The 15,554-nt window shown below is 32.9% G+C and overlaps 1 protein-coding gene across 3 annotated transcripts in view; it reads right to left on the minus strand.

Annotated features, from left to right (window-relative positions):
• Nucleotides 1-14,928, minus strand: part of LOC129943511 (uncharacterized) — a 34,724-nt gene extending 19,796 nt beyond the window's left edge. The window contains exon 1 of one of the 3 annotated variants that reach the window (XM_056053016.1): nt 14,819-14,928. The gene's annotated coding sequence lies outside the window, so the exon portion shown is untranslated. The other 2 variants (XM_056053017.1, XM_056053015.1) reach the window with 2 other exon arrangements.
• Nucleotides 14,929-15,554: the final 626 nt, after the last annotated feature.

The raw sequence follows: 15,554 nt of genomic DNA on the forward strand, positions 1-15,554 counted from the left end.
ACTATGAAATCAAGTCTACTTCTGTCAAAATGACAGTTGAAATTGTTTTTTCATTCAACTGAAAGCTAAACTTTATTTCTCTACGATTTGTTTATTTTTCGCACAATTTCATTTGATATTTTGTTTAAAAGGGTTTCTCGTCAAGTTGGAAAAGAAATAAGTAATATTTCTTTACAAAACGAAATTCAAATTGGGATGGACTTGTAGTTTGCTGAGGACTTTTCTGTAGACAATAACGTTTTCGGTAGTTTCTGTACGGTAAACTGAAGGTAGAAGTTAGGAAAGTAAAGTACCTACTTAGTTTGAAGTTTACGACACTTGAAAAACTAACCAGTCAAAATGTACGTTCAAGGAATGCAGTTGACTGAAATGAAGTCCCTTATGTTGTCTGAACCTGCCCATTAACTTGAACATATTAAATAATCAGAATCTTCGCATCTCGCTAATGCCATCGGAATAGGATAAAACTGAAAGCCACCAGTAAAACAAAATGGAGTTTTGCTGACAATTTGCTGTCAGGTGTTCAGTTTAAAATAAGTTTCATTATTAAAATGTTTAAAATGTATTCACGAAATAAGTTTAGTTTGAAATGCATTGTTTCTTTTTAAAAAAAACTGCTGAAAATAAAGCTCTAATATGTTGGAAAATTAGAAACAAATATTTAACTGATGAATTTCACTCATAGCTATAACCGCCCTCTATTATGAAGTGGGTGAATAGCTTTTACAGAACTGTTTTTTTTTTAAAACCTGGAACTGTGCGAGGAGTTGATCGAACGGTAAGAACTTCAAAGAATACTGAAAGAGTGTGTCGAGCCGTTGGGACCGTTGAAGCCAGCTTTGGTGGATCGACAAGCTTTACGAATGTCAGACCGCTCAGTTTTGTACTTTGATTCGGTATTTTTCAAGAATTAAGGCAAACAGATGAGGTTTGCAGAAGAAGTGTTGAAAATCTTGACGGATGACACTGTTTTGATAATGAGCTACGAAGCTAACTTTCATCTATCAGGAGTGGTTAATAAACAAAACTCCCATTATTGGGCCTCTGAAAGGCCACAAGGGCTCCATGTACGACCTCTCCCAAGGTCACTGTTTGGTGTAGCATTAGTTGCAACTTCATTATCAGTCCGTACTTTTTTCGTGAAAATGATCGGGCTGTCATTGTCAACACAGATCGTTACTTATACATGTTGAGTGATTTTTTTGGCGGAACTGAGAAGACAACTGTCAACTTGAATACTATATAATTTTAACAAGATGGAACGACTTGCCAGACATCAAGAGCAACAATGTGTTTTTAGAGTGAATCATTTTGAAAGTAAAATTGACAGGTGGAAATATAAGCAGAATGTAAAGCTTTTAGTAAAACGGTTATGTTCCGAAATGTGAACTATCAGCAATTTATTGAAAACTATTTCATCATTGGTTTGATAGATCAACAGTTTCACGCAATAGTCGTTCCTAAATGATTCTGAAAATCCATAACAATAACACTTAAATATTTGTTTGACATAAAAACTATAGTTAACAATTGTTTTTAAAAGAACAGACCTTTATGCAAGTTTTCTGTCAACAAAAAAGTTGCAATTCAATCTTGTAGAATCCCAACATTAGAAATAAGCAAAGGTTAAACTTATGTTTAAGACCCCTGTTATGGATGTGGAAATGCAAATAACCTCACAACACATGGGATTAATTAAGAAAAACAAGCTTAATTATGGTGATATGTAGTTAGTATATAGTATTTTGTTTACAATTCAAAATTCTGGAAAGAACTTAGCTTATAGAAAGCCTCAATCTTCGGTCAAAGGCTCATCATATAACAGAAGTTTTCTTAGCGTATGGTTTTAAGTCTCTCAATACTTTTTTCGGTGTTGGTTTTTTTGACAGCTGTCACTTGACTTATGCTCCATTTGATTTGCTATTTCATAATGAATGGATATACTCCTGAAAAACGTTTTTGCGTAACGCATCATTTTATTGAATCAAACTTTTGTCGTGTTCTTGTGGCGGGCGTGGCCTTTAAGATTGTTCGATTTAATACCACTGACTGCTTTTTGTCGGGTTATATGGTGTCGCTTGTCTACGTTAATAAGCTCCAAACGATTGACGCCTTGCAAGTGAATGTTTGGCGCGTTATTGCCCCACACGGCAAAAAGTGGTTACAAATTGGGCCTTCAGATTAAAAATACCGAAATCGTTTTTAAAACCAAGTATGGCTTATCTTTATAACTAAACAAAACTGTATAAACATTTGAAACAACCTTACATTTTTTTCTAAAGGCATAACTAGAAATATAAGCAATCAAAGAAATGATTGTGTTTTCTTGAGTGTTAAGTCAAATAAAAATTATTACGGGGATAAATTTAACAATGTATGTAATCCTTGATCTAAATTCTGGACTCAGGAGAAAATATTTCATCGTAAATTAGTTTTCATTAATGAAAGAAATCCAAATAGCTTTCATTGAAAATGTCGTCATTGAAAAAAAAATTCATGGAGTTAGAGTTGATCGTTGAACGTTAAATTGACAGTTGGGAATAGAAGCAAAAGGTCCGTTCGCTTACTTTCTGCACTAAAATTTGTAAAAAGAGATATTTTAAAGAGTGTGTATAAAATTCTCTCACAAAAAGACAAAACTACAAAATAGTCAATCTGTCAATAAACGAAATTGGCGTTTAAATGGGTCGGTTCAACAATTATTTTTCGAAGCAAAAGTTTGTTTGATTTAACAAACTAATGTTTCCAAGTAGATTTCAATGAGTTTTATTTGAAATCTTCATTTGAGGAGATTAAATTTTGTATTGTAAATCTTCGAGATTCCAAGGAGATTTGTGACAAATCTGGCTAAATCTCGGTTTAGAGCCCGGTAGAATCGTATTATAAGCGAACTTGAAAAGAACAAATGTTTTCCACAATTTCACTGTCAACAAAAAAATATAAATTTTGATCGTTTCATTTTGTGTTTAGAATTTATTTACTTTTTTACTTCAAGCAACATCATGCTTGTCCATTGTTTTTTTTTATGAAAAAACTTGATTAAATTGAAACTTGAAATAAATTTTCTATTTTATAAGTGACAGCAAAAGCGAGCAATTTATTCAATTTATTTGAAGTTCTATCAAATTTGACATTTTTCACAAATCAGCCCAAAGAAATTTCTTGGGCTAAAATTCGTAGGTTGAGGAAATATTTTACTCTCTCGTGAGCGCTCTCTTTTACGAAAAACTACGAAATTTTTGAGAACGCGAACAGGGGTGAAATCGGCTAAGGTGATTGTTGATAAATGACAATCAAAACGATCGAATTTGAACTACGTAAGGTGATAGTCAAAATGATACCTACAAAGCTGTCACAACAAAAACGTGATAATCGTTTTCAAACAAATATGTTTATTCAGAATAGAGCTACCAGGCGATTAAAAACACGACTGGAAAATTTTCTTAGTTCGCTTTATTTCGTTAAAAGAACACATTCCTGTGACCGACAAAGCTTACGAAATTCGAAAAAAAGCAATAAAAGCAAGAATTTTATTCAAAATCAGCCAATTTGATACTTTCATTTAGATATTTTATAATTTAAAATTTCACCAAGCCAACAACGAATTTTGACAATTTGAATCTGAAATTGTTCAATCGAATTGAATTGAGTTGAATCATCTTACACAGACGGAATGAAAATGATAGTCAATTTGATTATCAAAAAAGTGATAGTCAACTATCACCTTAGCCGAGTCCACCCCAGGATTTAGTTAAATTTCGTTAATTAGACAAAACAAAAGGTACGCGAACAGACCTAATATTGAACGCTTTCAATAGAATGATTATGTACATGCATTCAACCATCAGCTGTTCATTTAAAACGATTCATCATTGAATAATTAAAAATGAACTGAAAGAAGAGTTCTGAGCTAAATAATGTATTTTTGTAGTGAAAAAAAATCAACAACTGATAATTACATCATGAGGATGAGAGGTTTAATAAATATTTCTGTCGAAACGAATGTACATCATGAGGATGATTGAGATTTAATAAATACTCGTATATCAGTAATATACGAGGGTTAACCTGTAAGCTTTTTGAATGGGCTTAAGAAGAAGCAGCTTAATTTTTAGTTTAATTTTTTATGTCAGAAGAAACCCCTAATCAATTTTTTTTCAATGAACATTGCTACTATTTAAAAAATCCTTCAATGGTAATTTTGTCATTGAAAGAGGTCCTTTCTAGTCCTGCCATTACTCGTTACCAGAAATCGTTGAGAGTTGTCTTGTGATTCACTCTTAATAGGCCTTGACTCCTAACGAGCTACAGCGAAGCTAAATGTTTGTCGAATTAACATATGTATGTACAAATGTATGTATGTAGTTTGTATAATATTCTTTATTTCAAGGTTTTGTTAAAAAAATGATTAAAAACGGTAATTAAACAAGAGCTTTTATTTTAAATAGCACACAGCTAATACTTTTATATAAAGGGTGTCCCAAAATTAACGCAAGATTTGAATTTGCCGCCATTTGTGCAGTGAAGTGTTGGCAACCCTGAAAAAAAAGCAATTTGACAGCTAACAGTATAGGGTTATTAAAAATGGAGCGTTACACGATAGAACAACGTGTCTTCATTAAAGAATATTTCAAAAATAGTGAAAGCTTGGCGGCTGCTGTTCGAAAATTTCATACAAAATATGGTCGGAATAGAGCTTTGTCAACTGTGAAGAGATTAATTGAAAAATTCATGGAGACTGGATCCGTTGGAGACGCCAAACACACTGGTCGTCCAAAAACAAGCCGTTCAAATGTGAATGTCGAAGCAGTGCGTGAGAGTGTTGCTGACAATCCAGGAACCTCAATTCGACGTCGTGGACAAGAATTGCAAATTTCAAGAACCTCTCTACAGCGTATACTCACCAAAGATCTGTGTCTTCATGCTTAAAAAATTCAATTAACACAACAATTGAAGCCTAATGACCATGGACAGAGAAGAGAGTTCGTTGAATGGATTATTGAACATCAACAAATGGACCCTGATTTTTCGAGCAAAATCATCCTAAGCGATGAAGAACATTTTCATTTTGATGGCTTTGTCAATCGCCAAAATTGCCGCATTCAACACCATTAGACTTCTTTTTATGGGATTATTTGAAATCACAAGTCTTTGTCAACAAGCATACAACCACCCATGCATTAAAGGAGGAGATTCAACGCTGCATCATCGAAATTCAGCCACATTTATGCAGAATGGTCATGGAAAATTTCAACAAAAGAGTGCGCATGTGCATGCAAAGCCGTGGAGGCCATTTGTCCGATATGTTATTCCATACATAACCCTATCCTATGTACTTTACGAGTCAATAAAAATATTACTATCAAAAGACTAAAAACGGCGTTTTCTATTTAATTCAAATCTTGCGTTAATTTTGGGACACCCTTTACAATATGCTATAAACGAGAAAAGAATCTTAAAACCCTCGACTCTGGCAAAACGTTTAGATGGATAGATATACACATGTAACTTCGAAATAGTCAAAGCCTTTGTCTACTTGGGATCTACTAGAAGGAAGCAATCTATAAGAACTACTCTTGCCAGTCACTGTTTCCTTAGGCTGAGAAATCATTTGAGTTGTAATGGGGTCCTCTTTATAGAACCAAGTGGAAAAAACAACTAAGCCATTTCGGTAAAGAATAAACCCTTCCACAAAGCAATACAATTTTAAAAAATTCACTACAAAATGTTTAAAATGTTGCAGGAGCATTGTCATTCACCTTGGCCAATTATTCACAATTGATTTAAGGCTATAAATATTAAATTTGTGTAGTTATCCAGAACAAACAAACACAAATTGAATTGGTCATGAACAATTTTATGAAAAGGATATGGCGCTGTAACATGACTGTTCGCAACTTACATCGCATTTCATTGTTAATGACATGCCTTTCTTTTTCCAACGAAATAAATTCCTTAACAAAATATTTTATATGTATATCAAAACTTTTTAAACTTCTGATGCAAAAGAGAAATGGAACAGTACTTATATCAATACAAAACGGTAACTTTTATATGAATATTAAAGGAATTTTAACATCGAAAGTCTTACCACAACTTCAAGACACGCAGCGACCGCACTGTCAAAGTTATATAATTTAAGAAGATTTATTAATAAAAACAAATTAAGAAATTTAAAAACTTAAGATATTCGATCTTTTCTAGACATATCATATGTCCCAAAGCACCACATCAGAGAAACAGCCAAAATACCAAAACAAAAGTGGAACAATCTTTTTTCTTAAAACATTTTTTTTTGGTGGAATTCCATTTGAATTCAAATGCAACCCATCAATCACCGTTAAAAACGAGTTTTCCAACTGTCATTTAAGTGTTGGCTTAAATTTTAATCCAAATTCAAATTATTATATTATTTTCCTAAATAAGTTAATATTCATGCTCTAATGATCCTCAAGGCGTTCGTTCCATGCCATGGCAATTATATTAAACTCAGGTAATCAAATAAAACTTTATACACCAATTAAAACTTGTGCAATACTACTAACTGCAGCAGACAACGCCTTGCTGGTGCTGCTGCTGCTGCTACATATGCAGTTTAGTATCTTGTTATTTTCTTCTTATTTTTAGGCTTAATGTCTTTAGTTTAATTAAGAAATGTGCGGCAATGAATGTGAATAAAATTATGCAATCTGTATGCACCCACCTTCTAAAACACACCAAAAATATTATAAGATCTGTGTCTGTTCGATGCTGATGGAGCTGACGATGATATTGATGATGATGATTCAACTATTTCAAATTCACTATTCACCAACGAACCACATAAAAACACTAAGGTGTAACACTCTTTATAGTTTTATAACCCAAAACCAAGGATTTGAAACCCTGAAATGTTCGTTCATAGAGCTATGGGTGTTTTAAGTATTTTATGGGCGTAACATACTTCTGATTAATTGTTCAATAAGGTAGCGTTGACGTTTTGATATTTGAAAAACTTCAACTGTTAATAACCACTCAAAATTATAAATACCGTAAAGTATACACACAATAAAATTCAAACAGCACAAAGATTTAAAGTGACCTTTTCACGGTATTACGTGAGCGCACAAAGATAACTAAGATGCGGTATTACTTGGCTTCAATACCAAAAAAAAAAGACTCGAAAAGTTGTATCCTTCTTTTACTTCATGGTATTTCTGCAATTGTCTTTATTCGCACATTTCAGCCAAACTTAATTTTACTATTTTTATGTTTTTGAATCCACTCTACTTCCACATTACAATCGTGAATTAAACTTAGATATTTTATTCACAAGGGGAAATAAATTAATTTTTAATTTCGATTTTTAAATGAAAGTAGATGGCGCGCGGGCGTCTTGCATATTTATTTATTTCAATTCGAGTAAAGTTACATTAAATTTTATTATTTTCCGTGCGTATAAAACAGCCAAAAACAAAAACAACCAAAACCAAAACAAAAAGAAAAAGAAAAAACACCCAACTACTTTGGAATACTATGCAAGAGTAAAATAAAATCGGAATTCGTACGTTAACGTTAATCCAACGAGATCTTTGGATCTAGAGCCAAAGACTGGCGATCACGCTGCGCTGTTGGTGGTGCTGCTGCTCGGAATGGTTGACTCGTGCAAAGTGCATCATCGATACTGTGTGGTATAATATCAACTCCACTCACTCGCCATCTTTGTGTGATGGTGCAAAATGTTTGTATGTTGCTTGCTAACAACACAAACGATCCATTGGATTTGAAGCTTTGACGCACAGCTAAGAGTTTTGTAAAGCTGGAGCAGCACCACCATCAGCTCAGCAGCAGCAGCAGCACCAGCCCTATTGGCTTAGTGACTTGGCTATGACATGTAAAGAAGAAAGAGCATATGACTTGGAGGAGACTTGAAGCCAGCACATACCAAATGTAAATTGTTGCCATCATAGTTGTATTAATAAATTATTATCCAAACTGTGAAGCACTTTTATCCTGCCAATGTTTGTTTTTTATTCCAGTGGACATCAAAGCTTTTTTATCTCCATCGAAGATAAATTGTTTTAGGGCAATCTACGCTATTTGCATAAACATCAGAATAATAAACAGTTTGCACTTTGACAAATTTTGTATAAACACGATAGAAATAAATTTTGATCGAAATTATACGTAACGGTTTCTGAAATGTCAAACAAAAATTGCCTTCCAATCAAGCCAACTTTACTGGAAAGATGATTGGAAAGTTAGGCAAGAAAAATCTTAAGGGGCCGACCAACAGAATCCTTTGAATGCTTTGCAATAACGTATACAGCTCTGAAGAGGTTAGTGCACTCCAGTTTAGTTTTGACGAGTTAAAGGTTGTTTTATTTATGCACTCAAAAATCCACTTTCTATGTTTTTCGAGAACGAGACAATAATAAAATCAAAAAATCAAATTAAACAAAATTAAAATAATAAGATTACTCCCTATTTCCAATTTTTTCAAATTCTTTTGACAGTTTTATGACAGCAAATCTGACAGTTTTTTAAGTCTAGCAAGTCTAAACGAAGTATAAAATAAAGATTTTATCAGTTCTATAAAATGCTCTGAAATTCCTTATTACCCACTGGGTCTTAGAAATTGAACAGAATTAGTAATTTGAATTAAGATGTCAAAATAACGCAACGTATCAATTGGGCCACTTGTACGTCAATGTCAACGGATTCGATGCAGCAACGCATACAACGTATTGGCTGCGTTCAATCTCAGTCAGATAGGGTATCCGGATACCATTTTGTTAGTGTTATTTGTAAAATAACAGCTGAACAAAAACAGCTGAAATGTCAAAAGGAAAGATATCCAAGAATTTCTGGGGTATGTAGGTATCTGATGGAACTGCTGATTCAACACATGGTTGAATCTCAAGAAACTTGAAAATTAATTTCAGGTTTTTGTATTTGTTGGTAAACAAAAAGATACACAATGTTAGTTGAAGTTGTAATTGAGGATGCTCTGTATTTTTTTAAACTTTAAAATTGACTTCTTTTGTTCTCGTTTTGTAGATGACCAATTTGATAGGTCTTACCTCGTTTGTGTCTTGCATTCTGAAGTTGAAGAACCTCATCCAGTTCCAGAGGTAGAACAAAATACAAGTAAATATATATTAATCTTGTGGAAATAAATAAATCTAACTTTTTGTTCTTATGTTTAAAAGCAGACAGAGGCGGAAAGCTTCTGGAGCGACTAACAAATAAAGTCGCTGTAAGGAAAGGTAAGTTATTATTTCAGATGATTCAAAATCCCAAAGAAGAACCAGTATATTCTTTTTTTTTAAGGGAACATAAATCCATTCTGATCTTCTTGGAGGAGTGCAGAAAGAAAAAGGAATAGCTCCGAGACCCAAAATCCCGGCGAAGAACAATTTTTCAAGAAAATGCAAAAGTTTTTGAAAAACACGGATCAATTTTTGATGAGAAGGAATTAGAAATAAAATTAAAAAATATGAAAAAGCGCTACAACATTATCATAAATAATAACAAAAAATGTCGACAGGTCAAGGGCGAATAAAGCCGTACTTTGAGTTGATGGCTGAAAGTTAGTAACATCGAAATAATAAGTTCCCTTGCCATCCTCTGCGGTCTATCCGAGTTTGCTCTCGACCGTATTAATCGACCGTATTTTAACATAGATTACAGATTAAGGTTTTCTCTTATTTATTTAATTTGTACGCACCTATCAATACATCACCGTCCGACGAATCAGTTGAATTATCCATTAAATGTTTTATCTTACAATTTTGACTTCGAAGCTCCTTTACCTACTTTCAAGTTAAGTGTATGTGTGCCAAAATATCAGCTAGGCACGTCATTTCATTTGAATACAAGCTGATATCATAGTTAATTGGTGGGAAGACACAACTAAAGATTAACGAAAGGAGGCTGTTAAAAGCTCAGCTAAGAGAACACCTTCAAACAACCCTTTACGCTGAAACAGCACGACTCCGGACTGGATCTTCCTGCATTGATATAGCATCAAAACTTAGCGCATCGTAATCGAGAAGTGCCTTGAATATCAATCAAAACTTCACCTGCTGTTCATAAATGTTGATTTGGCTTGCTTTATGGAGGAGTTAGAAGTCTATAGTGTAGTCAAGGAAGGTTGTCACCAATTCGTTTCCTATTGGTAATCAAGAATGTGCAGGACAGGAAACGGAGATATAAGATGGACTCTGACAACATACCTGAAATATATAGACTCTAGAGGCAGTCTATGTATGCTTGCTATCTCACAGGGTAATGGATGTCCACCAAATGACAACATGGCTGAATGAAAAAAAAAAAAAAACTAAGATGTTCAGCCTCGAAACCTCTCCCACATTCTCTTAACAACCAGTTAAAAAATAAGAGGGTTTTCAGTATCTTGTAAGCATTGTTTCTATTGAAGAACAAGATTTCGTTAGCCATATCGTGAATTCTAAGACTGCGTTCTGTATGTTGTCCAATGTTTGGAGAAACAATTTACTTAGCTTGAAAACAAAGCATCAACTGTAAAGGCTTCAATGCCGAATAAGTACTGTTAAACTGTTACAACACCTGGAAAATATTTTCAGGAAACTACAGACCTTCATCTTTCAGTCTTTGAAATATCTTAAGGGTTTTTTTGCCAAATTGTATATCCAATGAAGAACTATGTAGTAAAGGGTGATTTTTTTGAGGTTAGGATTTTCATGCATTAGTATTTGACAGATCACGCGGGATTTTAGACATGGTGTCAAAGAAAAAGATGCTCAGTATGCTTTGACATTTTATCATGAATAGACTTACTAACGAGCAACGCTTGCAAATCATTGAATTTTATTACCAAAATCAGTGTTCGGTTCGAAATGTGTTTATCGACAAATTTTGTTCAGCGATGAGGCTCATTTCTGGTTGAATGGCTACGTAAATAAGCAAAATTGCCGCATTTGGAGTGAAAAGCAACCAGAAGCCGTTCAAGAACTGCCCATGCATCCCGAAAAATGCACTGTTTGGTGTAGTTTGTACGCTGGTGGAATCATTGGACCGTATTTTTTCAAAGATGCTGTTGGACGCAACGTTACGGTGAATGGCGATCGCTATCGTTCAATGCTTTTGTTGCCAAAAATGGAATAACTGAACTTGGTTGACATGTGGTTTCAACAAGATGGCGCTACATACCACACAGCTCGCGATTCTATGGCCATTTTGAGGGAAAACTTCGGAGAACAATTCATCTCAAGGAATGGACCGTTAAGTTGGCCACAAAGATCATGCGATTTGACACCTTTAGACTATTTTTTGTAGGGCTACTTCAAGTCTAAAGTCTACACAAATAAGCCAGCAACTATTCCAGCTTTGGAAGACAACGTTTCCGAAGAAATTCGGGTTATTCCGGCCGAAATGCTCGAAAAAGTTACCCAAAATTGGACTTTCCTAATGGACCACCTAAGACGCAGCCGCGGTCAACATTTAAATGAAATTATCTTCAAAAAGTAAATGTCATGGACCAATCTAACGTTTCAAATAAAGAATCGATGAGATTTTGCAAATTTTATGCGTTTTTTTTTAAACAGTTCTCAAGCTCTTAAAAAATCACCGTTTATAAAGCGTCAGGAACCTATTGACACTATTATACAAAGGCACACAAGTGGCAGTCGATTGGACACATGTTTCGAAAAGGTAATAACTGCATTGCATCATTGGAACCCAATCACTTAAAATGTGGGAAAGAACATCCGAGAAGGAATCGTCAAGATTGAGGAAGAGCTGGAAGGATCTCAAACACATTGCTGAACACTGCACACGTTATTGCTTAGCAGTAGTTAAGGCCTTTTATAACGCCAGGGATCACTCACGCAAACGCTAGGGATCACTCATGGACTTTACAGAGAAACGAACAACTATTTCATTTTTGATTTAAAAGTTAGTTTTCGAGAAAGTGAGCGTAATGATTCATTCAAATGTTGTTTTACTCTAAAATTATTGCTAAAAAAATGCACATACACTGTAGTTTATTTAACTCACACTACAGACTTTTAAGGGGACCCAAAAATGCAGACTGGAATTGATATTTTGATTGAAAGCGTTTTATATTACATTTGAAATTTTGTGTGAACACAGTGGCGTATACTTGTTTTTTTACAAAACAATTTTTATTTGTGTTATGAAAGCGGAAGAAAATACAGAATGAACGTACGATAAAAAAAAACTGGGATGCGACCCTCACTGATAACTTCCCAACCGGTCTGTCGATTTGTCTTGCTTAAAAGGTTTGTAGGCTATCGTGTGTTGTTAAAAAAGTTTTATAAACAAAAACAATCTTTTTCTGAGTGTGAGTGAGTGAGGTCGAAGATGTTAAGTGCTCCTGTTTATTTTAATTTTCACTTTTTACCTCAAAGTGAAAAATGTTCTAAAAACCAGTCCAAAATCTAATTAACAGTCTAAAATCTAAAGTCAAATCCTTTATAGTATTTTAAGGGATAGGATTTATAAATTCATTTAAGTTTCGCACCAGAACCAGAAGCCATCTTCTTCTTTTCCTGTGTGAATAAATCTCCATCTACACCCCAAACAAGCAAACAAACTACCCCATGTGAAGGCATTGATGTTATCCAGAGATATTTCTTCAAACGTGTATTTAAGGTCCCTTTAAACACACCTAACTATGTGTGATAATAATCTTCAAAAGAAAAGTACTCATGATTGCACTTCAGCGTTGTTAAACGCCGCCGTTCAAAGATTTGCAAGAATTGGCTGTTGAATATAATACGACATTGAATTTAGCCTCGAATTACTTTGTTTGATGAAAGGATGAATGACTGCATCTAAGCAATTGACGAACAAATATTTCAAAATTCTCTGAACCGTGCTAAAGAGTCCATGTCAAGAACGATATAGAGCAAACTAAATTATTGTTTGGCGGAATCTAATTATTTTCTTAAAGTTAACGAGATGAGTTTAATATTTAAGATCCGAACTAAAATGCTAGAGCTTAATTACAGACCTCATAGGGTTGATATAAATCATAATTGTAATCATTGCAACCTTAATCAAATCGAAAACGTTTATCACTTCTTAGCAAGATGTCCAATACTTCAATAAATACGACGTTTATACTTTAGGAAAAAACTTTCTTTCTACAGAAGAGAGTTACTCAATTCTAAATTGTAAGTGTGGTTGGAAAGTTCGTATCCGGTCTTTTACTGAAGCAATCGCTTACAGAAACACTTATGTAAATCTCTTTTAGAATCAATCTATTATTTTGTTTTAGCTAAACTTAAAGCCCATCTTTCAGTTAGTATTTAATTCCTTAATCTTCCATTATACTCTTTAATCAATTGATTCATCAATCTTTTAAATTTAAATACACTAGTTTAAATGTTTTCCTTTTTTTTTAAAATGTATCTTTTGCAATATATTTACATTAGCTTCTATTAGTTTTGATTAGATCTGATTAAAATAAATTCTTAAACTCTTATGATATTTTGTTAAAATATGTCTATGTTAACTGGCAAAATTATATTTAATGTTAAAATATTCTACACTTTTCATTTTCAGTTTTCTTGCTGTGTTAAAAATTAATAAATGTAAATTTGAATGTAATAATTTTAGATATAATCGGCAGATAGCTTTTAAGCCATGCTCGTAAATCTTTTATATTAGAAGATTTGTAATTTATATGTTGAAAAAATAAAGAAAAAATAAAGAAAAAATAAGATAAGATAAGAATACTATTTGGACGAATGAAATTAATTTGAAGTCAATGTGTTCTATTATTAACGAGTTATCGACGACCGAACATCATTTTTTCATCATCGATTTGATAAGAAAAAAACGATTGTTAGATTTTTATAAAAAAATTACTGAATGTTGAAAACAATATTTTGTATAAAATAAAATTAATTGTAAGCCTATATCTTAAATTTTTCGAAAGATATTTTAGTCGAAAATCGATTTTTATGCACTTTTATTAAATTTTTGTTTAGGTTTTTATTTTTTTTTTCTAAAAAAACTGTCAATTCGATTTTTCGCAACATTTTTCTGAATGTTGAAAACAATATCTCTAATATCAAATTTTTGAAAAGATATTTGTGTCGAAAATAAATTTTTACCAACTTTGAGTAATGTTTTCTCTTAGGTTTTTATTTTTTATAAAAAAAAACTGTCAGTTCGATTTAAGTCACAATTTTATTAGATATTAAATACGTTATTTTTCGTTGCACAAAATTGTTTTGAAGATAAAATTATTTTTTATTTGTAAAACTTTCGAGGTGACAACATTTTTTTTTCAGTTTTTTTTTGTATTTATAAAAATAAACGTTGATAGAATTTTTTCCCCAATTTTTTGAGAGCCCTTTCTGCATTATTATATGTGCAACAAAATTTGTTTGAAGTCGATATCTCTTCTCGTTCTTGAGCTATGGACGACGAAAAAACGACCCGAACAGGAATCTTTCTAAAATCCTTTTATTTCGACTCTAGGGACCTTAAAACGTCGAGAAATGTCAACAATAACTTCCTATGGAAAGTTAATAATTTCAAAAATACATTCTTTTTAGCTGTACTTAGGGTATATTACACTAGCTGTAAAACGTGGCCAACCAAAATATCACACAGAGATTAGGACAAGTATACATCAGTCTAGCTCCGACTCCATGGTTGTGTCTATTGTCAAATACTCCCTCAAACCTCCTGCTAATTCATTCAATATGTTTAATTTAATTTCAAAACAACATCGAAAAATTGATTGTGATGTATCTTATTTTATAGATCATGAGAATTACTAAGAACTAAATTACAAAAAACGCAAAAGTAAAATACGTACTTGTTTGGTATGCGACTCTGATTTTGAATCTAGTCGATACGTCAAGGTATTAGGAATGAACTTCATTTTTAAGCAATGTTCACCACTATCGTGCCCTGTTAAAATAAAATTCTTTAAATAAGACAAAAAGCGAAAGAAAAGTTTTTAAAACAAATGCAACAGAAAAAAACAAAAACAAAGTTGGCAACCATATTAAATATCTGCATGGCTCAAGCCAATCGATCTGAAGAAGTCTGTAGGTTAGTAGTTGTATTGGTGGTTAAACTTGTTTTATTTTTAATAATAATTTCAATGGTGGGTGCTAAGCTTTAGATTCAATAATAAAAGTAACACCAAACCACAAACTTGAATGTCTTATAGATAGCTTGCTATTTATGCTTATTTAATAAGTAATCTATGAATGTGTACCTTTAATTCTTCACTCTCTACCTGTTCAGTACACCACACCACCGCACCGTACCACATGAAATCAATATAATTGTTGAAAGCTTTGTACTAACTTGTAAACAGAAATACATCAAAATATTCAAAGGTCAGTAGTTAGTATAGTTCAAGATACTTAACGTAGTATCTACAATTATTGGTAAGTGGAATTTAAATACTCTTTATTCAAGCTCATCATATTATTGACTTACTTACGAGTACAATATGAATAGTAAGAAAAAATAAATACCAAAGTTGAATCAAGGAATTCAAGAATTCTAGCTTAAGAAAAGCATCATTATGTGGAATGCCT

Source organism: Eupeodes corollae, chromosome 1, assembly GCF_945859685.1.
Source record: "Eupeodes corollae chromosome 1, idEupCoro1.1, whole genome shotgun sequence".
Lineage (NCBI taxonomy): Eukaryota > Metazoa > Arthropoda > Insecta > Diptera > Syrphidae > Eupeodes > Eupeodes corollae.